Source organism: Pseudochaenichthys georgianus, unplaced genomic scaffold (genome assembly GCF_902827115.2).
Source record: "Pseudochaenichthys georgianus unplaced genomic scaffold, fPseGeo1.2 scaffold_180_arrow_ctg1, whole genome shotgun sequence".
NCBI lineage: Eukaryota > Metazoa > Chordata > Actinopteri > Perciformes > Channichthyidae > Pseudochaenichthys > Pseudochaenichthys georgianus.
Genome location: NW_027262575.1, coordinates 516,881 through 544,261, shown reverse-complemented (window position 1 = coordinate 544,261; position 27,381 = coordinate 516,881). Strand labels below are relative to the sequence as shown.

Sequence of the window (27,381 nt, the reverse complement as noted above, 5' to 3'; positions counted from 1 at the left end):
GTCGATAGGTTGATCGTCTATTGATAAATTGAAAAGAATGTTCCGACCAAAATGGAATGCTTTAAGCCGTAGGAAACATACAAGCACTTCTTTCTTTTTCTCGCCACGACACTGCTTTGAGATGTGCCTTGGATGTCAAGACATGTATTTAGTCAGTGTTTCTAACATCTACCGAATCTATCAAGCGAGGGAAAAGCACTAATAAAGTCAAACAGTAGGGTCACATCAGGGAGGTCACATCAGGTCACATCGGGGAAAATGCATCACATAGACAATAGTCTGATGAAATCACCTTTCCGCTGACTATTCTGATCATTTTAAAACACTGTAAATAGTAAATGTGTGAATATAAAGTATAATGTGATTTTCTCTACCGAGCAGGGGCGGTGAGAAAGCAGCAGATCGATGGCTCGCTGTAAAGCCCCCCCACTCCATAGTCGTGCTGTGTCAACAGTATCTCATTGCACCAGCTCAATGCAATTAGATGGGTGTTGGTGTACGGAGAAGGAAGAGAGAAGATGGGAGGTCAACTGTTGGGTGTCGTGTTGAGGCCCAAGACAGTTGTTGAAGCGAATGTAAAAAGCTGAGTTACCAAGTTGGATTGCATGGTGTGAAAACGCTTTGACCACTCATGGTCTCTTTGTGTCTTCAAATGTGAGAATGAAAGGCTCTGCAGCTCAACAAGAGAGCCTTATCGCATATAGAATAGACTTGTCTTTAGTCCGGCTCCCAACATCACTCACTCATTTGAGACTCGAGAAACACTTTATTTCAAGAAGCAAATCAGATCACAGCCAAGCAAAGATGTGTTAATGTGGCGGATTAAGTCCAAGCTGCATATAGCGCAATGTGAGACATGCTGTGCGGCTCAGGAGGCCCCACCACTTACCGCAGTGGGTCCTGATTGGACTGGATTCTTCAGCTAAGCAGCACAAGGCACATGGCGGACTGCCAACCGAAGCTTTCACTCTGTGTCGCAGGATGTAACTCACACCCATCTCCCGCCCTCGCTGGCCTTTCAGCCACACTTCCTCGATGTTACATCACGTTATTTAAACGGTCTTTTATAACTTGTTGCTCGACTAGTTTTACCCTTCTTTCACCTTTTTGTTCTTTTTTTTACAATTATTTGGCTTCTTTGCGCCACATTTTTTTTTTTTTTTTTTTTTAAATGCTGCATAAATAAATTAAATATTATTTAGCTAACCTCTACTAACCTCTAAGAATCCTGGCAGCCTTCCTCACAGACTTGGAGTGATGGTAACGGGATTATGAAATTAGGATAAATAAAACAAGGGGCTTTCTAGAATCAAGGTATTGAAATAACACCAAAGAACACGTCCATGGCAGACAATGTGTAGCAACAAAATAAGTGATCACATAAAAGTATTGAATCAGCGGTCGGTAATACTGCCGGAATATGCATAATAATAGTCTGTTTTTTCTCATAACAGAGGAACCAGAACATTCTGGTTTATTCCTACTAAGGTTTTTATTTTGTCTTTCATAATAATCTTAAAAAAAACGTATTGACATTTATTAATGTGTGTATATATATATATATATATACATATAGAACACGTAAAATATAAGACAAGCACAAGTTTCTGGTATGGGCCATATTCAATCATACTTTTAGCAATTGCTGCGGGCCAATGAGAAGTGAGCCGTACTTTGGACACGCTGCCGTAGGGGACGTGTGGGAACGGCAGCTTTGCCAACGCTTTCGGTACTTTCGATCTTTTCCCAGTTATCACTGAAATAACTTGTTAGCGATGTTAAATAAACACACTTGCTTTCTAACCATCCACTGTTTCTGGCTGTCGTGAATTCTCAATGACTGTGTCTGCGCAGCTCCAACGCAACAACAAAACAAAACAAAAGACTTTCCTTTGGTTTCGTTTTCAAATAAATGTCGTGGCTGCAGAAAGGTGCCGTCTGCGATCACAGCGGTTAGCGAGTGCTTATTTTATATCAGTTTAAAGCGGGTTTTATTGAACCATTAAATGAACAGAAACTATAATGGCTGAAAGCAGCCTAAACGCTTTGTGTGCAGCCGCAGCATAAAGGCTCTGTGATGCTCGTTACCTTACATGACCTCAGCTATCATACATTCCAGGTCAGGCTGGAGGTCAAAGTTCACATTCCGTCGATACTTCATACGACTTTATATTCAGACTTAAGGCATTAACGATGTTTACCTCGCAAAACAGGAGTCGTGTGATATATAATCATGCGCATGAATACAAACACGCATTCAAAATAGCTGCGCCATCGTAACTTATATTGACTATACCGTACATTCTTAACTGACATTTCAATAATAGTACACTATATCACTGGTTCAACGGAACTCTTTTATAATAGCAGACACAAGCATCTTATGATGTGATGGAAATGGATTCATTGCATGTGGAAATCAAGCAGAATACGTGTTTGTCACGTTGTAAATAGTTCAGATGTTACAAATGACTGATTGGAAGAGGCGTGATATATCAACAAGGAGTTTTATCTTTCGTACGAGAGCGTTCCTCTTTATTTAAAGTTAGTCTTTCATTTGGTCTTAATCTGCGCTGTTCCTTGTACCGGTGTACATGTACCGGCCGCGGGAAGAAAGGAAGGATTTCTGATTCCTATCAAGAAATTAGCGAATTGGAAATATATTTACTATTATTACTTCCCTTCATGTACTTTGCCAACAACGTGTTGTGTTATGATAAGGATGTGTTCAAGAGAAGAGTTGGTAGAAGTACTCAGATCTTGTTCTTGAGTAAAGGTAGAAGTACTCAGATCTTGTTCTTGAGTAAAGGTAGAAGTACTCAGATCTTGTTCTTGAGTAAAAGTAGAAGTACTCAGATCTTGTTCTTGAGTAAAGGTAGAAGTACTCAGATCTTGTTCTTGAGTAAAGGTAGAAGTACTCAGATCTGGTACTTGAGTAAAAGTAGAAGTACTCAGATCTTGTGCTTGAGTAAAGGTAGAAGTACTCAGATCTTGTTCTTGAGTACAAGTAGAAGTACTCAGATCTTGTTCTTGAGTAAAAGTAGAAGTACTCAGATCTTGTTCTTGAGTAAAGGTAGAAGTACTCAGATCTTGTTCTTGAGTAAAAGTAGAAGTACTCAGATCTTGTTCTTGAGTAAAGGTAGAAGTACTCAGATCTTGTTCTTGAGTAAAGGTAGAAGTACTCAGATCTTGTTCTTGAGTAAAAGTAGAAGTACTCAGATCTGGTACTTGAGTAAAAGTAGAAGTACTCAGATCTTGTTCTTGAGTAAAGGTAGAAGTACTCAGATCTTGTTCTTGAGTAAAAGTAGAAGTACTCAGATCTTGTTCTTGAGTAAAAGTAGAAGTACTCAGATCTTGTTCTTGAGTAAAAGTAGAAGTACTCAGATCTTGTTCTTGAGTAAAAGTAAAAGTACTCAGATCTTGTTCTTGAGTAAAGGTAGAAGTACTCAGATCTTGTTCTTGAGTAAAGTAGAAGTACTCAGATCTTGTTCTTGAGTAAAGGTAGAAGTACTCAGATCTTGTTCTTGAGTAAAGGTAGAAGTACTCAGATCTTGTTCTTGAGTAAAGGTAGAAGTACTCAGATCTTGTTCTTGAGTAAATGTAGTAGTACTCAGATCTTGTTCTTGAGTAAAGGTAGAAGTACTCAGATCATGTTCTTGAATAAAGGTAGAAGTACTCAGATCTTGTTCTTGAGTAAAGGTAGAAGTACTCAGATCTTGTTCTTGAGTAAAGTAGAAGTACTCAGATCTTGTTCTTGAGTAAAGGTAGAAGTACTCAGATCTTGTTCTTGAGTAAAGTAGAAGTACTCAGATCTTGTTCTTGAGTAAAGTAAAAGTACTCAGATCTTGTTCTTGAGTAAAGTAAAAGTACTCAGATCTTGTTCTTGAGTAAAGGTAGAAGTACCAGAGTGTAGGAATACTCTGTTCAAGTGAAAGTATCTGGAGCTCATGTCAGTGGCTGGAAATGCAAATAGTAAGTATAAAAAGTTCAATGTGCTTCAGTGGTCAACTGACTACTGAGTGGCGCAGTGGATAGAGCCTTGCTGTTGGGGTCGCAGGTTCAATCCCTACTGCAGTCAGCATGTCGTTGTGTCCCTCAGACCCTTCACCCCAAAGTGCTCCTGTGGGGATCGACCACAGTGCTGAGTATGTTGAGTCGATTTGGATAAAAGCGTCTAACAAGTCATGTAATTTCAACACACTTTGAAGTGAATAGGAAATGCCGCCTAAATGATGTTATTTCCGTGGCTGAGAAAAGTTCATTCCATCTGAGAGGACACAAACTTCTCTTTTCCAAAACCAGAAGACAAAGACGTGAACCTGAAGCTGCTTCTTGAAGACCAACATGATGCTTTTCATTATTATACCAACATGAGTTTCATTATATTGTAGTTTTATCCATTTTAAACTTATTTCACGACAGCCCAATTCATTGACCAGCAGTTCCACAATTTACACGACGAGGGTAAGATCACGTCTAAAGTGTAGTAAGGGTAATTCAACAACGATGATTTATGGCTGCATTTCTCTCTACGGTTTGACAAGGAAGTGTGTACTGGGAAGCACCTTTTGATTTCGCCATGTGTGCGCTGTGGCCAGACGCCACGGTGCTGCCGTCTAGAAGGTGGTAACACATTGTTCCGTTAACAATTAGTTTGTTGGTTGTTGCCGAAAGGGGAACACATTCAGAAGTATATTTTAGATTTAACCGTCAGTCCTTTTTTTACATTTAAGTATGTGGATAGGAGATCACCTGATTGTTTTATTAGACTTGTGTAAATACTTATATTTGTTAACTACATGTAAACAATGTGTGACTGCCAGAGATGGGGTCGTTACTAAAAAAAAGTAATATATTACATATTACATATTACTTCAAAAAAAAGTAATATATTACACTACTTCGTTACTATCTACATAAAGTAATTCGTTACTTTACTCGTTACTTTACTCGTTACTTTACTCGTTACTTTACTCGCAGGGCCGGCCCGCCCCTCCCTACAGGCAGATCACGCAGACTGCTAAAGTTTCAAATGTTCTCTTTAGTTCAGTTTCCATTGAAGACTGATCCAGATCCTGAATGTTTTCCTATCTGACCATGGCTGTCCTCTGTCTCCTGCTATCTGACCGTGGCTGTCCTCTGTCTCCTGCTATCTGACCGTGGCTGTCCTCTGTCTCCTGTTATCTGACCGTGGCTGTCCTCTGTCTCCTGCTATCTGACCGTGGCTGTCCTCTGTCTCCTGCTATCTGACCGTGGCTGTCCTCTGTCTCCTGTTATCTGACCATGGCTGTCCTCTGTCTCCTGCTATCTGACCGTGGCTGTCCTCTGTCTCCTGTTATCTGACCGTGGCTGTCCTCTGTCTCCTGCTATCTGACCGTGGCTGTCCTCTGTCTCCTGTTATCTGACCATGGCTGTCCTCTGTCTCCTGCTATCTGACCGTGGCTGTCCTCTGTCTCCTGTTATCTGACCGTGGCTGTCCTCTGTCTCCTGCTATCTGACCGTGGCTGTCCTCTGTCTCCTGCTATCTGACCGTGGCTGTCCTCTGTCTCCTGCTATCTGTATATTTTGCGCAGTCTATCTCTGCTCACGCTGTTGCGTCAGCGTGTTCTCCTGCGTGTTGGCCATGTGTTGCACTGGAGCCAGACTTCAGCCGAGCACGTACGAACTGCGCATGCGTGAGTGGCAATAACTCTCCTTACCAGCAGGCAGCGGTAGTGTGTATTCGTCATTCAAAACAAGCAACAACCGGAAAACAGAGAAGAAGAACTACGTGTGTGTGTGTGTGTGTGTGTGTGTGTGTGTGTGTGTGTGTGTGTGTGTGTGTGTGTGTGTGTGTGTGTGTGTGTGTGTGTGTGTGTGTGGTGTGTGTGTGTGTGTGTGTGTGTGTGTGTGTGTGTGTGTGTGTGTGTGTGTGTGTGTGTGTGTGTGTGTGTGTGTGTGTGTGTGTGTGTGTGTGTGTGTGTGTGTGTGTGTGTGTGTGTGTGTGTGTGTGATATAAATAAACAACAGCTATGTGCATTAGCTTCACCTAGCATGTGTTCTTTGCAGGTGTTTGTTGAGGTTTGATTATGACTGATTTTAGAAAGTAACGAAGTAACGCGTGTCGGGGCAATGTTAGTAACTGTAGTGTGATTACTGGATTATAAAAGTAGCGCGTTACACTACTCCGTTACCGACAAAGTAATATTATTACAGTAATGCGTTACAAAGTAACGCGTTACACCCAACTCTGGTGACTGCTCACTTGATACGGTGCTGTTGTTGTGTCTTTTCTTATTGTGCACACAACTAGAGCAGCTCCCGGAATACAACGTGGCCGACGTGGAAGATCACATGCATCAATACAATGGAGGCTCCAGTGCTCTGTATTGAGGTGACCATTGTTGTTTGATTGTCTTCCCTCTTGTTTCATAATCATGATCTGATGTACAGTGAAGCCCCAAAGCACAGATAGCATGGACCGACTCGACAGGAAGAGTGACAGAGGGGAGGCGCAGCAGAGGATCCCTGTATTCCCTTTGATTTTTGATTTCCATGTCTTGATGAACGTAATGTGCAACATATGCAACACTCTTCTTGTAATGCTCCAGTAATCTCCAGGATTTGTTCTGTACTATGTGTGTGTTTGTTTTTTTCTGCATTGTCGATGATTGTGAAAGTTCCAGTCCGAGTGTAACGACCTCTTCGCCGCCTTCAGAGAAGCAGCTCATCAAACGCCCACGGATTGGTAGTACACACACAACGCGTCAACTTTGTCATACTGCATCGACGAATGAACTTGGCACCCGGTTAAAGTCCATTGAGTCAGCCGTGCTGCTAATATGTCAAACTGCAGCACTGTAATGTTAAACAGAAGTTTGTCTTTTGACTTGCTATAAAAGGGCCTTATGTTCTTGTTGGACTGTGAACCTTTTAAAGAGTTCATTTGTGAAAGGTCTTCATAGCTGACTGAAGCCCTTTTTATGTGTTTGACCTCTCAATGTGAAGCACATGGGGTGGGCTGGCGCGGCCAAACAACTACACAATACATCACAATGTCATGGCACCAGAAAATGGTGAGCAACTCTCATTCCATTTAAAATATTGTATCCAGTTTCCAGAATACATCCAACTGAAAGCGTCTTTGAGTTTTCTCTCTGCATCTGCTCGTTTGAAACATGATGTCCTTGATGCTTGACTTGAAGCTCTCGCATTTCCTTCACAGAATTATTAGTGTGAGTGCAACCAACATCAAGATGTAACCATAACATCTGAAATGAGAGGAATGAGATGTTTCCATTCCACAGTAATGTGCCAATGTAAAGGGGTTACTGGCATCGTAACTCTGTTTCCTTTACTGAGTATCATATGACCAATGACAGCCGGTTCTCCGGGTCAGATGTGCTGAACCAAAACAAGCTCACTTGACTAAGAGCAACATGATCTGTATGGAGCTATCAGGGTCATATGCTTTGATCATTCAAAAAAATACAATTTATTTGAACGTTTTTATCCTGAACTTTGAAAAATACATTGATGTATTCAAAATAAAAATAAGTATTTCAAATTATTTGTCCGGTTGAATATTATTTTTGATTCAGTTCAGCAATATTTTTTAATCAAATATTTATTTTCAGTTTCAAATCTTGTTTTTTCAGGTTTCCATTTTTTTTCGCTTTCAGACTTGTGGCGCTGATGTGTCCTGGGGGGGCGGGGCTTACCAACCAGTAATTTGGCATCCTGAGTGACAGCCCTGTCTGTCATGTTGCCTTCATGGATGTAAGGTAGCGCGAGAAATATAACTCAACACTTTCTATACACAATACTCCCGTGATTGGTGGGAAACAAAACTGATACCAGCGTCAAGGTTCCGTTAAGCGAGCTGTTGAGCATCGTAGTTGGCAACACTTGCGGTATAAGAGCAATAAACTGCTATAATGTGAAATTACGTATCCGCAATTAAGCGTTGTCCTTCCCCACTTCCACGTAGCTCCATGAACGCAGCATAGTATTGGCTTGGATTTTGCGATCAGAATCAGAATACCTTTATTAGTCCCACAGGGGATACATTTACATCGTTACAGCAGACAAGAGCCAAAGACAGCTTAATGTCACCTAAAGCATGCATACAAAAAGTATTATTCTAATCATGCATTAATGAAGTCTGCTCGACATGAACTGAAACACATTTTCACCAAACAGAGCCCGATGGGGATTATGGCTTCTTGGATTCCAGAGTGACATTGGAGACCTTCCTTAAGGGATGTGCAGGGAAGGTGACGATTGTTGTCGGCCCGGCTGGATCAGGAAACACTCTGCTGACGTCTTGTTTAGGACAGCAGTGGGCACAACGACTAGTACGTTTAAAACATTCATCCTTCAGAGTTCGGCAGACCAAACTGTTATTTTCTATATACTTAGAGTGGGATTCAACTTAAGAGTCAATATTTTATTGACTCTCACCCTTAAAGCACATGATACCTAAAATAAATATCCATGCATATGGAATGATTTTAGAAGCATAAAAACAAATAAGATCAAAACGAAACCCATGAGAACACTAAGGATATGAAGGTAGCACCTGTAGGAAAGTTAGCAGCAGCATCAATAACCAGATGGACGGCAGTGCTATGTTTATGGTGTTAAGGAGGCGGACAGCTTCAGGATATCTGCTGTTCTGGAACCTGGATGTTCTGGTCTTAATGCGACTTAAGCCCCTGACACAGCAAGCCGATTTCGGCCGTTGATAGATGTCTGGCCGTCGATGAGCGTCCTATCGCCATACTCAGATTGGTGTGTCCCGAACCGTCGTATCTTTTCGGCTGTCGGCAAAATAAATCACTCTGATTGGCTGTTCAGCTTAGCGACTCAGTGCATGAGAAGCAAAACGGAAGGGAGGTACGCAAACAAACGATAAAGAAGGCACACACAGACGGCTATTATTTTTCATTTTCAAACATGTTTTAGATTATAAGTCGTTATGTGAAACAGTCTGTGATGGACGAGAGTGAAAATGGAATGCACACGCTATTTGTTGTTATTTGTTGTCTTTTGAATGACGAATACACACTACCGCCGCCTGCTGGTAAGGAGAGTTATTGCCACCTGGCATGCGCAGTTCGTACGTGCGACTTGGCCGTGGGCTGAAGTCTTTGAGGTATGTTCCAGTTCGACTGTTTGGTCAAAAAAAAAAATGTTTTTCCGATTTCATATCATATAAACACCAAATCCCAACATGCATTGCGGCTAAAACATCCAATCAGCGAGCTTCAACCATAGCTGAGGATCTTGGGTAATCGCTCGAAATGCCTACGTCTGTTTCTGGTTATTTTTATTTTGAAATTCAGTTCCTGACGGACGCCAAAAAAGCCCGAGATTATGAAATTAAACAAATAAATAAAAGCAAGGATAATTGTGTGTTATTGGTGAGTAAATAACAGTGTGTTATTTAGAAAAGAATAACAAATTAGAAGGAAAAAAAGATTTTTAAAGAATACAGATTTCAGTATTCTGAGGCTCTGAGCCCCATTTCTTTTTCTCACAGACGGCAAAAAAAGTCCGACATTATACGATTTAAAATAAAAACAATAATCATGGCTTGATATTGAGTAAGAACATGTTTGTATGAACCCCACAGCTTCCGGTCTTCCAAGAGCCGAACGGACAAAAAGACGTGCTGCGGGCACGAAACATACTACCAATATCATAAGAAGGCACGTAAACAGTTACGTCATGACGCAAACGATGACGCAATGATGCAATAATTCACCTTTGAACCTAATTCACCTTTGAACCTGCATCTGTAACAATGAGTGGACCAAAGAAAAGAAAAGTCAACATTGAGTGCCGAGTGTATAATGAGGAGTGGACAGCTAAATATTTTTTTACCGATCTGCTACTGGCCCAGTCGTCTGTCAAATTTAAAACTCATAGTGGCCCCCGAGCCAGAAAGTTTTCCCACCCCTGGGCTAGCGGGTACTATTTCCAGATGTTCTGGCCCCATAAAATCGAGGTTCTTTCCGGGCCAACAAACAGGGCTGAGTATGCTAAACTACTGACGTCAACACTCTCGACTGCTGATTGGTCAGAGAGAATCGTCACAATCGTTGCGCGCGATAATCCCTAGTGTCGCATATATCTAGCGGAGCTTGCAGCATTTTTAGAAACAGAATTTTTGTAAACAGAGGAGCTACAAAAATTATCTTTATCCGTAAAGCGATTTAACCGGTAAAAGTTCCTTCAAAATAAGAGTCCTGATCTTATTACTATCAAAATAAAAGTGCAAAACGAAAACTTTACCATAGGAAAATATTGGCATACAAATGTAATCACTTCTCTAAAAGGTAACTCATTTTAAATATAGTTAGACATATTAAAGGTCATTTACAATAATAATAATAATAATAATATTAGTAATAATATTAGTAATAAGCTTTATATTTGTATAGCACCTATTACAAGACTTGTAGCCAAACTGGCTTCACAGCAGTTCAATAGACAGATTAATATAACATGACAGGATAATAGTAATGTAGAGGAGCAGCTACATTTCAACACATACATCCACGAAGGTTAATACATGAAGACTTGTGACTCGGACTCGACTTGGACTCTTCTTAGGTGACTCGGACTTGGACTCGGACTCGAACACAGGTAATGATGACTATTCGTATATCCTTGTGTGACCTGTACCTGTCCTGTGTTTTTCATTCTTATTGCTAATTGTTATTGCTATAATCATCTTATTGTCACCCAGGCAAGAGGAAACGAGGAGGACAGGACCTGGCCCCGCAGGAACGGCACCATGAACAGGACCTGGCCCAGCAGGAACGGCACCTGGCCCAGCAGCAACGGCACCATGAACAGGACCTGGCCCAGCAGGAACGGCACCTGGCCCAGCAGGAACGGCACCTTGCCCAGCAGGAACGGCACCATGAACAGGACCTGGCCCAGCAGGAACGGCACCTGGCCCAGCAGGAACGGCACCATGAACAGGACCTGGCCCAGCAGGAACGGCACCTGGCCCAGCAGGAACGGCACCTGGCCCAGCAGGAACGGCACCATGAACAGGACCTGGCCCAGATGGATCGGCACCTGGCCCAGCAGGATCGGCACCTGGCCCAGCAGGAACGGCACCTGGCCCAGCAGGAACGGCACCTGGCCCAGCAGGAACGGCACCTGGCCCAGCAGGAACGGCACCATGAACAGGACCTGGCCCAGCAGGAACGGCACCTGGCCCAGCAGGAACGGCATCATGAACAGGACCTGGCCCAGCAGGAACGGCACCTGGCCCAGATGGCCCTTTGACCTGAGCTTAGCGGCTGCTGCTGCCCGGACGAGGGAGATGGATGCGACCTTGAGGGGGGGGGGGGGCCGCTCAAGCACAGACATTTAATTTAGCCTTCCTGCAGTCTTGACCAGGTGCTAGGGGGGATGGGCAGCCGGCGTGGCCCGTCTCCTCTGCAAGACGAGCCTCTGTGATAAAACAAACAAATAACCTCTGGCTGAGAATATATTGTTATTATATTGTTTATATATTGTTCATTTGTAAATGCAACATTTGTACTTTCTTGTTTATTTCTTATCTTTAAAATGTTTATTTGTATTGTACAATGCCATGACATGCTGCTGCAACAAAACGCTTCCCAAACTGGGATCAATAAATCTTTGACTTATCTTATCTCTTGTGATGAATAATTGCACCCGACAGCGATCACACAGAAAGATGGCATCGCCTAGGCAACCCTCTGCAGAGAGAAAGATAATAAACACCATCATCTGAATCTAATTCAGATTCACATAGTCTTGATTTTGAGAAGATACAAACATGAAGTTAAAGCAATAGGAAAAGCTAAAGATAAAAGTTAATATTAAGAGATTTAAAGCAGGAAATTGAGTTTGCTAGCTTGAGGTCCTCCTCTAAAACATTATTACATGACATATTTATTTTGTAATGGTATTAAGAATAATACATGATAAATAATACATGCAGTAAAAATGGTTCAATCTTAATACCCTCGTTGTGCTCGACTCAAACAACACACTCCTTATTTCAAAGAGAAGAGAGAACACAATAACAAACCTACACAAAGAGAGCGGCGCTCACTATTCACTATTCACTTGCACTATATTTCTGTGTATCTGTGTTGTTGTGTTGCTCTGAGGAGCCAGTGACCTAAGATTGTCATCGTCATAACTACACTGTAGCTATGTTCGTATGACAAATTAAAGAACCTTGAACCTTTTGGCCGTGAGGGTTTTAAGAGCCAGCTTTGCAAGGGATAGGCATCGTCTCCCAGGATGTAATAGCCAGCATTCACCCCACCAATGTCCCTGGTGCAAGGTGGAGAGTAGGTGCCACGACTGGCCAACTCCCACAATGAGGACAGCCTCAAAACCCGAGCGTCATGCACGCTCCCAGGAATTCCTGCAAACACATTCCAGAAATGTCCCTTTCCATCTACAGCTCCCTGAAGGATGATGGAAAAAAGAGTGCAACGAAGGGTCAAAGGCCACGTCACTTCCACAGAGTAGAGCACTGAACGTTAACGCCATTAATAACCTCTCGGCACTCCAGAAATAACATTTCATTTCAATCTATTTTATTGACAAAGTTAATTCAGAGTCTGATCTCCGGTCATGAAAAGCATTTTGCACAAAGGGAACTGGAATCCTGCGAGATGTCTTTCAAACAAATCAAACTGTCCAACCGAATAATCCAGAATCCAATCAAATTCATAAAAGTCGGCCCACCAGGGATACCGAATGGCCACATTCTGGTTCAAACTGCAATTTTGGATCCTGAAAACGGCAGAAATGGATTCAGCATCCTCAATGACCCCAAAAACCAATATCGTCCTAAAAGACCGTTTTAAACTATTATCTGCAGGCCTATAGGCTATAATGGTAATTAATGCATATTAACGCGATCTGGCAGTTGCCATGTGCTCGGGATCCATACTGTAAATATCTAATATATGGGGTAATCAACATGTCCGTGTTCACAATACAACTCTGTGAGCTGTCAACTAGATCCAACTGCTGGCCAGGTCTATGAGCCAAGATCGCACACCAACACCAAATGTGTCCGGAGAAAGCCACTAGTGCAACATGTTCATCTTCTCATCATCATTCATTATATAAAGTATCAGCAGATGTTGTTTTATTATCTGTGTGTTCTGTCTCTGTGCAGTGTTGTGTGCACTCTGGGTCGGTACCGATCTGAGTGAGCTGAGCCAGCCGGCCTGGAGAGGCGTAGAGGATCCTCTCTATGGAAGAAGACACTTCTCTGGAGGTCTTTCCTATCAGGACAGGGCTCTCCTCACAGGTCAGGCAACGCGTGTGCAACGAGTTTGATTGAATGTTAAGGGTTTCTGCTGAAACTAGGGGGGGGTATTAGTCGTGTGGGGAGGCAGGGCTTTCAGGGGGAGGGGCAGAGGGTGGTGTGTGTGTCTGTGTATTTTTTGGGAGAGCATCTGTCGCCACGCTTTCTTTAAACCATAATTAGGTTTGCTCAGTGTGCAACACGTGGAAAACACATGTTCGGGAAGCTTGACACATGTTGTCACTGAACATCGGAGGGCAATACTCATGCCTTTGTATTGGGAGTGGAATAAGATCCGCTTTACCTGTAGTGATGGGGTGCCTGCACTATTCTCTAGTATAAACACCCACACTCAATCCCTCTGGAACACACGTTGGGATGTTAGCCTTTGCAGACCATTATCTTGCACACAAACCTGTATAACTACAGAAAGGGAAAACCCCAAAAAGCATATAGGCCACTTTAAAGCTCGTTTGGATTCAGGTAGCTCATATGCCGCGATTACCTGTGAACTTTGAAATCGCCTTCACTTGTTTTAAATGATTCTAATCGACCTCGACCCTGCATAAAGCTGGGCTTCTAGAGCATTCTGGAGTTGTAAAGCTTTGGGGACGAAAGGGTTTAAAAACAATTGAGCGTAAATAAACCTCCTCTTTCTACTGAACTGCCCCTCGGTTCAATGATCAGTAAACACAACATCCCTTCCACTGTTACGCCGACGCTGTACGGACCTATCTGCCTCTCAAAGCACATGTCAACGACTCACTGCAGCCGTTGACAGAGATCCAGTCCTGGCTGAGCAAAATGTCCTTAACAACGAGAGCAAGACAGAGGTCATCTTTTTTGGACCCCGACCTCCAGCCTCTCCGGTTGATATTCTGGGCTCCTCTCTGATTGAAAACATCCTCCCCTCTGTCAAGAACCTAGGAGTGACCTTCGATGGGTCTTTTAAATTTGATAAGCCGGTCAGCTCCGTAGTCAAAACCTGCTTTTTTTAAATACGACTATTGGCTAAGACCAAGTCATTTTTATCTTTCAAAGACCTAGAAAGGGTTATTAACGCCTTTGTTACCTCGAGACTGGATTACTGCAACGCTCTGTATGTGGGTATGGACCAGGCCTCAATCAGACGCCTCCAGCTAGTTCAGAACGCAGCTGCACGTCTTCTCACTGGCCATAAAAAGCGCTACCATATCACCCCAATTCTGGCCTCACTGCACTGGCTTCCAGTTCGGTTCAGAATAGATTTTAAACTCCTTTTATTCATTTTCAAAGCCCTAAATGGGCTGGCTCCTCCTATGTAGCCGGACTCCTCCATCGCTACACCCCAGGCAGAGCCTTAAGGTCGGCTGATCAGCTGCTGCTGGTAGTGCCTAAGACCAGGCTCAAACCCCGAGGGCACCGAGCCTTCGCAGCGGCGGGCCCCAGGCTCTGGAACACTCTGCCCCTCCATGTGAGGTCGGCCCAGACCCTGGGGTTTTAACTCAACACTTAAGACTCACTTCTTCTCTCCGGCCTTCTAGTCAGAGCGGAGCACGACTCCTGACTTTTCCCTGTGTTTTTGTTTTTATATTTCTGTTGTAAATTATTGTCTTTTTTTGTGATGTAGTAAAGTGTTATTACATGTACAGCACTTTGGCTCGACCACAACTCGCTTTTAAATGTGCTATATAAATTAAACCTGATTTGATTTGAATAGACAGTTAACTTGTTAAATAATACAGACTAGAAAGTAATGCTAGTGTAAACTCCCTAAAATGGGATCATTGAACATATTACAATGTATTCAGCCAGCCAGGAAGCAGAAATGATTAAAAAAAAAAATAATTGACAAATGGTTGCATCGGCAGCTATCAAGGAAACAGCGAGACCAAAGCAAATGTGTGTGACTCAAGTCCCTTTAATGTTAACCGGTAAAACTGGCACAAAAATAGAGAAATGAATCCTAATCCAAGACAAGCTTTCCCTTGTGAGCTATCTTTGGAGGCCGCATGCAAGACTGAGATAGTAGAATACACTCTGGTATCATTGGTAGTTATCTCCATCTGAAGCAGCAGCTGAACCTGCTGAGAGATTATTATAATTATAATTATAATAATAATAATATGAATGCATATCAAGCACACCAAAGCCACACATTGGATTTATATTTTGGATTGACATAAAAGAAAAACTAATTAAGTATGACACTGTGTCCGCTCAAAACCCCAGTGTAAGTGTGATGTGACACTTCAATCTTAAAATAAATGTAACGTCTTTGAATGTAAATATTACAAACAGGAGATTGCAAATTACAAAATATTGTCATTTTATTGGGTGACAATTCAAAATACACAAAAGTATAATAGCATTTTGCTCCTTGTAGTATTTTTAATTAAACAATCAGTACAATGGATTATAATGTATGTCTTCTATTTCCTTGAACTAAAGAAACCTATTTTAAGAACGGATTACGAGAAGTTCAGGTCAGGAAACCCTGAAACATGAGATGTGTGTGAGCAACATGGGGATTAAAGGAGAGCCTCCACTTTAGCAGCCACGGGCCTCACCTGCCCACGACCCACTTGGTTGCTATGGGGACAGTGGCCTTTTGACTTACTATAAAAGGTCCTTGTTTTCTTGTTTTCATTGATTGAGTCAGCCATGCTGCTAATATGTCAAACTGCAGCACTGTAATGTTAAACAAAGCTTTGTCTTTTGACTTGCTATAAAAGGTCCTTATGTTCTTGTTGGACTGTGAACCTTTTAAAGAGTTCATTTGTGAAAGGTCTTCATAGCTGACTGAAGCACTTTTGATGTGTTTGACCTCTCAATGTGAAGCACATGGGGTGGGCTGGCGGGGCCAAACAACTACACAATACATCACGATGTCATCGCACCAGAAAATGGTGAGCAACTCTCATTCCATTTAAAATATTGTATCCAGTTTCCAGAATACATCCAACTGAAAGCGTCTTTGAGTTTTCTCTCTGCATCTGCTCGTTTGAAACATGATGTCCTTGATGCTTGACTTGAAGCTCTCGCATTTCCTTCACAGGATTATTAGTGTGAATGCAACCAACATCAAGATGTAACCATAACATCTGAAATGAGAGGAATGAGATGTTTCCATTCCACAGTAATGTGCCAATGTAAAGGGGTTACTGGCATCGTAACTCTGTTTCCTTTACTGAGTATCATATGACCAACGACAGCCGGTTCTCCGGGTCAGATGTGCTGAACCAAAACAAGCTCACTTGACTAAGAGTCCTGTTGTGACATTAGTTTTTTAATCCTTGATATATTCTTCAGGTGATAATATGCAGACCTAATAACTGTTGTAATGTGACTGTGTCTGAGTCCATCACTACACCCAGATTTCTTGCTTTGTGAGTTACTTTGTAGTCTGCCGACTGAAGCTCTGTGATGACTTTTAATCTGTCCTTCTTTGCTCCAAAAACAATGATCTCAGTTTTTTGTTTGTTCAATTCGAGAAAGTTCTGAGTCATCCAGTCAGTGATGTGCTCAATGCACTTGCTCAGTCTTCTAATCGGAGAATAGTCTCCCGGTGTAATTTTAATATACATCTCGGTGTTGTCTGCATAGATGTGATAGCTTAGATCGCTCTGTTTAATAATTTCAGCCAGAGGTAACATATAAATATTAAAAATCAAAGGTCCTAAGATGGAGCCTTGAGGAACCCCGCATGACATATTTATCAGGGTTGATTTGTAATTGCCTATTGAGAAAAAGTTTGTTCTGTCCTTTAAGTAGGAGCTAAACCAGTTTAGAGCCGTTGCTGAAACTCCCACCCAGTTTTCAAGACGGTCTAGCAATATGTTGTCAACAGAGTTGGGTGTAATAATATTACTTTTGTCGGTAACGAAGTAGTGTAATGCGTTACACTACTGCCTTTTATAATTCAGTAATCACACTACAGTTACTAACATTGCCCCGACACGCGTTACTTCGTTACTTTTATAAAATAATCTCACTCACTGACAGACAAGAGGGGTTTCCGCCGCAGGTTTATATACATGTAGGTCTATGTAATCTGCGCGACTTGCGAGACGACATCTCCACCTGCAGTCCCTCAACGGGCCGCTCGCTCTCTTTTGTTGATCGCCCTCTCACGGGTGAACAGTTCAATGTCCCGCTTCATTGTAGGAATTCTGCCATGTCTCTACCACTTTAGTTTGACCATCGCTGTTACTAAGTTATGGAATACTAAATAAATAAGTAATTAGATACCTTACCGTTACTGCACTCATAAAGAATGATAAGAATAATGCGTCTTGAACTGGTTTAATTAATTAGTGTCTTTACGTTTCACAGACTGTTAGCTTGTTGTGCTAGCTGGTAGCCTATTTTAGAGCATATACAAAGAAAGACTTGTGTTATGTCTTCCTTAATGCAATAGTAATTGGGGGTGCAAGTGGAGTCTCGCAGAGGCAAAACTGTGGCGTGCTTACACTGTAGGTGCGCCGCAGTCTGCGTGATCTGCCTGTAGGGAGGGGTGGGCCGGCCCTGCGAGTAAAGTAACGAGTAAAGTAACGAGAGTAACGAAGTAGTGTAATATATTACTTTTTTTTAAAGTAATATGTAACATATTACTTTTTTTTAGTAACGACCCCATCTCTGGTGGTCAACAGTATCAAAGGCAGAGCTGAGATCTAATAATACTAACACTGATATTCTGCCACTGTCTGTGTTCAAATGGATGTCATTTAAGACCTTAACACGTGAAGTCTCAGTGCTGTGGTTAGGTCGAAAGCCCGACTGAAACACATCAAAACTGTCAGTTAAAAACATGAAATTACTCAACTGTTGAAAAACTGCTTCTTCAATCAATTTGCTTAAAAAGGGAAGGTTTGATATTGGCCTGTACTTATTCATTATGGTTGCGTCCAGGTTATGCTTTTTTAGGAGCGGTTTAATTATTGCAGTTTTCAGGGCCTGTGGAAATACACCTGATTGAAGAGACTTGTTTACTATGCGTAGTATATCTGAGGCCAAGCATTGAAAAACAGTTTTGAAAAATCCTGTCGGGATGATGTCAAGGCTACAGGAGGAGGATTTCAGATGTTGGATAATGTCTTCCACATCTTTAGCATTTATCAAAATATTGTCATTTTATTGGGTGATAATTAAAAATACACACACTTTTGCCAGGGACATTTCAAAATAACTTTGGTCAACAACGGGAACAAGGCTAACATTCAAAGTGCACTGCATAGAGCCAAACATGGACTTGAAGATATGTCTGCAGAGTCAGTCGAAGTGTTAACAGCGTGACAGAATGAGTGTGAATACCACAGCCATATCTCCTACACCTCAACATCAGAGGTGGATTTAGGATTGTAGGAGATCCGGGGCTTAGTCAGAATGTTGAAGTTGTGGAGCGGGTAGGGGTTGCTTTACGTGAAACATTCGGGGCTTTTCAGAAAACATCCGGGGGCTTGAGACCAAGTAGCCCACCCCTAGCGCCGCCACTGCTCAACACAAGAATTAGCTTAATATTTTTTCTTCACAATTATTTCAAAAATAAAAATAACATGCTGCTCCATGTAGTACTTTTATATAAATAATCCGTCAGATGGATTATAATGTATGTCTTCTATTTCCTTGAACTAAAGAAACCTATTTTAAGTACGGATTACTAGAAGTTCAGGTCGTGCCTTTGCTGAAGGAAACCCTGAAACATGAGATGTGTGTGATAGCAACATGGGGATTAAAGGATAGCTTCCACTTTAGCATCCACGGGCCTCACCTGCCCACGTCCCACTTGGTTGCCTCGATAGGTGACAGTGGCCTTGCCAAACTCACACTTTGCCAGATTCAGTGTCAGCGAGGCCTCTGCAAGTCGTTGAAACACACATGTGAGGCTAGCCGTATGGGCAGTCCAATTGTTGGAAAAGACAACCACATCATCAAGATACACATTACAGTTGGTCCCTGTTTTTCATGAGTCAGAAGTGGAGACCTACTTTGGTGCATTTGAGCGCATTGTGCTGCTCTGCGCTGGCCAGAAGATGTGTGGGCTAGTCGGCAAGGCTCAGGAGTCTTGCTCTTCAACTGAATACAACTGTAATTGTGTTTTGGGGAATGATAAGTCAGGAAATATGTCAAATAGGGTATGAGGTTTCTAAAAGTAGTTTGGTACTCTATTTATGTAAATGTGCTGAGGAAAGTATTGCAAGTGACAGATAGTTGATACAAATTCTGCTAATATCCAGCAAGAAAGCTTTCACTAGGAAATTGGGGTAAGGAAGTACCACCAGCGAAAAACCAATGGGTAACAATCGTGGAAGAAATATTTTTGATGGAAAAAATGATTCATAAATTGAGATTACAAGAAACACAACTCAACAGAAAGTGGGAACATTGGACTCAAAGACATTTTACAGGAACAATAGTGAAAAATTCATGTATCTTCAAGACTATAATAATATGAAGACATATATATAAACCTAAGACCTTTTTTCCTCTCTCAGCTGCTGCTTTTATATCAGACCAACAGAAGCAGAAACGAATACACACCGACAGACCCATGTATGTGGAGAAGAGTCATTGCTTCCGGGAGTCAAGTGAAGTTTATTTATATAGCCCAAAATCACAAATCCTATCTGTCTCAGAGGGCTTCACAAGTCAACAAACACAATTGGAAATGTAAAACACTGTAAAAACAACAAACGTATCTTACAAGATCAATGTGAAAATACCAATTTAAAAAGGAACATAACACAATGACACAACAACAGTTAGAGTACAATAAATACAATTCCATAAAACGAAGGGTCCATGAGAAGGATGCTTAAAAGGGGGTTTAAAATCAGTCTTAACTGTACGCTGTACTACAGAGGAAAGTGTTTAACCTTGTGAAGCTGACAATTGAGCGGCCCGACCAAGCAAGGAGGCAGAACGTCCAAAAATACAACCCGGTGTGGCATTTATTAAAACATGAACACATTACACACACAGCCTCAATCCTGCTGCTGCTGTTCACGTGAGCCCAGCCTGCAGCCACCAGGATCTCACACACACTCCCTGCCCCTAACAGCCAGGGAAACAGAGCCTAAATACCCACACACACTAATCAGCCACTAGACACAGGGGAGGGGGAGGAGACAGCACAGGGCACCAGGTGCACACAATCCGGTAACAGACATAACGGGAGGGGGAACACTTTTCAAACACAAACGTATAACTGAACAGAATTACACACATACAAACCCAACTAAACGCAGTCAGCACTTGTACAATTAATGCCACTTAACGCTATGATGTATACACCCCCCCCCCCCCCCCCCCACATATTATGTGCACCCGGATTATCTTTAACGCTGTCATTCTACCCCAGCATAAGCACTTTCGGAGCTCTCGCTAACTCCCCTATCTTGTCAGGCGGAGCCGAGGACCCGACCAGCACCTGCCAGACGACATTTCAATTAATACGGTTTAATCCTTTAATAACTACTATCTCAATAATTAGTATAAATTATATAAAATGTGCAAATATGCCATGCCAAACGGTACTGTGCAATCACACTAATAAAGTGCAAAACTGTTCACTAAAGTGCTGAGTTACCGGGCCCGAAGCCGTCAGTTCACAGTGACGAAGTTACCTTCGTCACAAACCTACTCTTAAATGTGTGGACACTGTCTGCCTCCCTAATCGTCACTGGAAGTTGATTCCAGAGGAACGGGGCTTGGTAGCTGAAAGCTCTAGCACCTGATCTGGGATCTTAATGCCCTAGAGGGGCAATAGGAGATTAAAAGATCTTGTAGGTAGGATGGTCCCTGACCATTGAGCGCTTTGTAAATGAGTAAAAGTATTTTAAAATCAATCCTGGACTGAACTGGTAGCCAGTGAAAGGCTGCTAAAACAGGAGTGATGTGGTCCATCTTCTTTGTTCCTGTTAAAACCCGTGCTGCAGCATTTTGTATGAATTGAAGGGTCTTTAATGAAGAGTTTGGACGGCCTGATAAAAGGGAATTGCAATAATCCAGCCTGGAGGTGATAAAAGCATGGATTAGTGTTTCTGCATTGTTGTCATTTAGGATGTGCCTGATTTTTGCAATATTCCGTAGATGGAAGTAGGCAGTCCTTGAAATTTGTTATATGGAATTTAAAAGACAAATCCTCGTCAAAGATAACACCAAGACTTGGTAATACCATCCGAAGAATGTTGTTGGACAGTTTGTTCTGAAGGTGCTGGGGGCCAAGTATAATGACTTCTGTTTTGTCAGAGTTTAATAATAGAAAGTTGCTGGTCATCCATGTCTTTATGTCTGTGAAGCATTCTTACAGTTTAACTAATGGAAATTGTTTATTTGGTTTAATTGATAGATACAATTGTGTATCATCTGCATAACAATGACAATTGATGGAGTTATTCCTTATGATATTGCCCAATGGTAGCATATATATGATGAACAGGATGGGTCCAAGTACAGACCCTTGCGGTACTCCATGACTGACTGTAGTTTGTAATGAGGATTCATCATTGACAGATACAAACTGAGACCGTTTTGATAGATAAGACCTGAACCAGCTTTTTTATTTTATTGTTATTTAACCAGATAAAAGCATTGAGATAGAATCTCATTTGCATTGCTGACCTGGCCAAGAAGGCAGCAACATTACACAGAACACAAACGTATAAAATACAGAGAACATAACTAAGAAAACAAAAGAAAAAAAGCAGTCACTACATTGAGCACATTAGGACAGTAAGAAAGGTGCACTACTTATTACTGCAAGAGCAGCTGGTGGTAAGGACTTCAGACAACTTCCATTTAAAACATGCTATTGAGACAAGTGCCGTAAGTTTGAGGCGTGATTGAAGGTCATTCCAAGACCAAGGACCATCATAAAAAAGACTCCTTTTTCCAGCCTCAGTCCGCACGGCAGGAACCTGGAACTGTATCCAGGCGCTGTAAGAGTCACAAACTGGAGCAGATCTGGCACATATGTACAGTGGAAGCTTTCCTAAAATGGCTTTACATTAATAAAAACCAATGCTGCATCCTACGCATAGTAAGTGAGGACCATCCAGTTAGGCTATACAGTTTGCAATGATGAGTCCTATAGGGTGCATTTGATATATAACACAGCGCAGCATGGTAGAGTGGGTCAAGTTTGGCCAAAACAGAGGGACAGGCAAATCTATAGATGGTTTCACCGCAGTCCAGCTGGGACAGGAATAAGCCAGAGACCAACCTTTTACGGGATGAAGTTGAAAAACAACATTTAAGTCTGTAAAGGAAGCCAATAGTGAATTTCAATTTCTTTGTTAGAACTTCAATGTGGTGTTTGAAGTTCAGATTACTGTCCAACCAAAAGCCCAGATATTTGTAGGTATCGACAAACTCAACAGACGCCATCAAGGGTGTCAATGGAGAAGCAAGAGGACGCTGACTTGCGAGCAAAAAGCATTGCTTTGGTTTTCTTACTGTTCAAAAGCAGTTTGGAATGAAGAAGTGCACGCTGCAGCGTGATGACATCAGATTTTAAATTGGAAACGGCCATATCCAGAGAAGGACCACATGAGTATACAATAGTGTCATCAGCATACATACACTGAACAAAAATACAAACGCAACACTTTTGTTTTTGCTCCCATTTTTCATGAGATGAACTCAAAGATCTAAAACATTTTCTATAAACACAAAATAACCATTTCTCTCAAATATTGTTCACAAATCTGAAAGAATCTGTGATAGTGAGCACTTCTCCTTTGCCGAGATAATCCATCCCACCTCACAGGCGTGGCATATCAAGATGCTGATTAGACAGCATGATTATTGCACAGGTGTGCCTTAGGCTGGCCACAATAAAAGGCCACTCTGAAACGTGCAGTGTTGCTTTATTGGGGGGGTCTGGGGGGGGTCCGAAAACCAGGCAGTATCTGGTGTGAGGGGTAGGGGTAGGGTTAGGGTAATGTTGTGAATGGAGTGGCCCATGGTGGTGGTGGGGTTATGGTATGGGCAGGCGTATGTAATGGACGACGAACACAGGCCACTCGATTCACAACATTACCCTAACCCTACCCAATTTTCCAAACTCACATTAGTTTCTCATTCAGCATCTCTGTAACGTATGTGTATTCACCGGTATTCACTCTCTGTCCTAAACGGCTTGTTGGAGCCCCCCCTCCCTGTGAGCCCAGTGTGCTCTGATTGGTCAAGCGACGTGCAGCTGCTCGTGAGGAACTGCTGTGAGGAGCAGATAGGGCTTCCGTGCCGGAGATAGATACAGCGAGAACAAGCGAAACTCATCCTGAGCACACACAAACACTCACAGCCGAAGTAAAAACAATAAGTGTGGCTTGATATTGAGCAAGAAAAAGGTTTATAACGCTGTGAGCATGGGTCTGCGGAGAGCATTTCTCCGTGATCCCAACTTAGCAGTCCGAAAAACGTTTACCCATTTAAACAGTCGTGGTAGATACCTTGTTTGTTTTAAACATCATAAATACACAAACAACAATGAATACTTACAGGTTCTGTGCCCGAAATCTCCCACTGGTCCAAACAAAGCAGGAGTAGTGTGTGTGTGTGTGTGTGTGTGTGTGTGTGTGTGTGTGTGTGTGTGTGTGTGTGTGTGTGTGTGTGTGTGTGTGTGTGTGTGTGTGTGTGTGTGTGTGTGTGTGTGTGTGTGTGTGTGTGTGTGTGTGTGTGTGTGTGTGTGTGTGTGTGTTGCATGTAGCAGCCGCATGTGTGCCGCAAACTGCCCCGCCCCCTCCCACGCAGACGAGAGAGATCTCTTGTCAGGATTGGAAAGATCGAAAATACTAAAAATAATCATAGATGCATTTTTGCAGTCTTTTTGCGTATTAGATAACGGAGTTGACGACACCAAAACTGCAATATAATGTTTGTGTAGCATAATGAATATGACATATCGTTCTTCAGTGCCCTACGCTGTACATATCCGGCATGAATTGCTGAAAGGTTTTGGAAGCTTTGTTTCGTGAAAGGCTGGCAGAGGGTGCGGCCATAGCTCTGGGCGTGGCTACTGGTATCCCTACGTAGCGATACCCAGGAAGTAAATGAGAAATCTCCAACGAGGCGTTCTGGGGCAGCATAGACAGGTATTTTCGTTAGAGTTTTACTCCCTACAGGGTGTACTTTGAGGGTTTTTGACTCTGCAGACCGTTTACATGCATAAAAACCTTCATAACACACAAGGGGATGGGTGATAACCGGAAAAGCATTACATGGGACCTTTATCTCGTCTTCCTATACAGATTTACTTACTTACTATCTACTCTAGTCATGTCAGGATTAAAGAACAATTATTTTCAGGATTGAATGTTCAAATCAAGGCCTAAAACCTGGCATTTCATAAGAAAGTGATATAAACCAAATGTAATATTGGATAAAATACTACACCAAATGGACAGACACAGATTAAAAATACAAATATAGTCCCCTGGTTTGTCTCTAGTCTAACTGCCATGAGAAAAATCAAATCAATGTTCCAAAATCCGTCACTAGATGTCGCTCATTGTACCGATACGGTTGATATAATACATAACATATTATTATTCTAGTGAAAGGGCTCGCTTTGGCAAAAACCTGATCCCTACAGGCAGCCCTAAATAATAACAAGTAACCATCCTGTTTGGTGCTATCTGAAGTTGTCTGTCTTATTTTTTGTTGATTTCATCTTGTTTTCACTGAGCTCTGCAAATGAATGTCCCCCTGGGGACAATACATCTAAACTAATTTAATATTCAATCCCACACGTGACGATTGAGAACATAAATTTGTAACTTACCTCGTTTAAAGCACTCTTGTTGTAATACTACGGATTTAGTTGACACTACTAGCGGAGTCTCACGGGCAGGTACATTGAAGAAGAAGAAGAAGAAGAAGAAGAAGAAGAAGAAGAAGAAGAAGAAGAAGAAGAAGAAGAAGAAGAAGAAGAAGAAGAAGAAGAAGAAGAAGAAGAAGAAGAAGAAGAAGAAGAAGAAGAAGAAGAAGAAGAAGAAGAAGAAGAAGAAGAAGAAGAAGAAGAAATACGCTAACGCTACAAACAGGCACAACACTGTTACTCTGTTTTTACTGATGACATGTAACATTTTATTTCACCTTGCTCTATGTTTTAAAACGCACATTCAAAAAAGGGAACATTTTCGGGAGTTTCAACCGGGTACCGGCCACGAAAAACGGGGACTTTGCCCGGAAAACGGGGACGTTTTGGTCACCCATCCGACTGTGTTTACAGCTAAGCACACACGCTAACATTAAGACTACAAGCTCACTTGGGGTTGAGGCTTGTTTACACGTTGCTTGACTGCCGGCCCACACATCTGATCCAAATACAGTAACGTGTATTGGGGAAGATAATTATTTAAAGTTATTATTCAGTAATTGTGACATTTACTGTACTTTTTGATGGATGAATGATGCTCAAGGTGAGGGGGCAAATAATACAACTGAGGGGGCAATGCCCCCTTTTGCCCCCTCGTGGCGCCGGGCCTGTGTCGTATTGTCATACTGATATTCTGTACACACTGTGAAGTCCACTGAGACAAATGTAACATTTGTGATATTGGGCTATATAAATAAACATTGATTGATTGATTGATTGATTGATTGATTGATTGATTGATTGATTGATTGATTGATTGATTGATAGGTCAATAAACAATGCAACACAAACAGATTTGTTTTCCAAAGCAGCCTTAATATCGTCTAAGACTTTCAGACCGGCAGTCACAGTACTGTGCTTTGATCTGAATCCAGATTGCATAGGGTTAAGGATGTTGTGTGAATTTAAAAAAAGTTTTAGCTGAGTAGAAACTAGGGACTCAAGAATCTTTGATAACGCAGAAAGGTTTGAGATAGGACGATAGTTATTTAACTCTGTGGGATCACCAGCTTTCAAGAGGGGCGATACCAGAGCTTGCTTCCGCACAGCTGGCAGTGTGTGAGTGGACAGGGAGAGATTAAACATATCAGTTACTGGTTGTGCTATAATCTGAGCTGCAGTTTTTAAAAAGAACGGGTCGAGGCCGTCAGGCCCGGCAGACTTTTTAGACTTGTTTTGATTGCAAACCCTGTAAGACTTCAGAGACAGATAAATAAGCTAAATCAAAAACAGGGGAGTTCATCTCTCGACTCGGGCTGTGAGTACGACCATTTAGAGAGTCATGACTTTGCTCATCAAAAATGTGATCAGCCTTTTTGAAGTGAGCATTGAAAGCATTAGCCATACCATCTGAGTCTGAAATAAAAGAATCACTGACCTTCAGCTTCTGTGGGAAACTAGAAACCTTCTTGTTCTGAAGTGATTTAATTGTTTTCCAGAACTTGGAATGGTCATTCAAACAATCAGTGGTTAAGCTCAGATAGTAATCAGCTTTAGCTTTTTTAATAAGGGCTGAACATTTGTATTTCTTTTACACTGATCCGTGTAAAGGAAAGAATGAATGGGGCCATGTATCGTGAGATTTTGAGTGACAACCTCCTTCCATCAGCAAGGGCATTGAAGATGAAACGTGGCTGGGTCTGTCAGCATGACAATGATCCCAAACACACCGCCCGGGCAACGAAGGAGTGGCTTCGTAAGAAGCATTTCAAGGTCCTGGCCTAGCCAGTCTCCAGATCTCAACCCCATTTTGTTATTGACCAAATACTTATTTTCCACCATAATTTGCAAATAAATTCTTTAAAAATCAGACAATGTGATTTTCTGGATTTTTTTTTCTTCTCATTCTGTCTCTCATAGTTGAGGTATACCTAGGATGAAAGTTACAGGCCTCTCATCTTTTTAAGTGGGAGAACATGCACAATTGGTGACTGACTAAATACTTTTTTGCCCCACTGTACATCCCAGACTTTAAAATATCTATTTTAAAAAGAGCATCTGATCAATTATCAGTGTATACAGCAGAAATGCTGGCTGTAATAATAGGATTGCAGTGGGTTTAAGAGGTCAGTTATATGTTATAGATTCATTGTCCATATTACAAAGCATACAATCAACAACAACCACTAGAGAAGACATTTTGATAGAACTGAATCATAGCCTGTTAAGACTGCACAGAAGCGGCATCGATCTACAGTTCTGCTGGGTGCCTGTACAT

At 41.9% G+C, this 27,381-nt stretch overlaps 1 protein-coding gene across 1 annotated transcript in view; it reads left to right on the top strand.

Annotated features, from left to right (window-relative positions):
• The window catches only part of LOC117441582 (zinc finger protein 271-like), a 450,813-nt gene that overhangs the window by 80,671 nt on the left and 342,761 nt on the right, over positions 1-27,381 (top strand). The window lies entirely within an intron of this gene.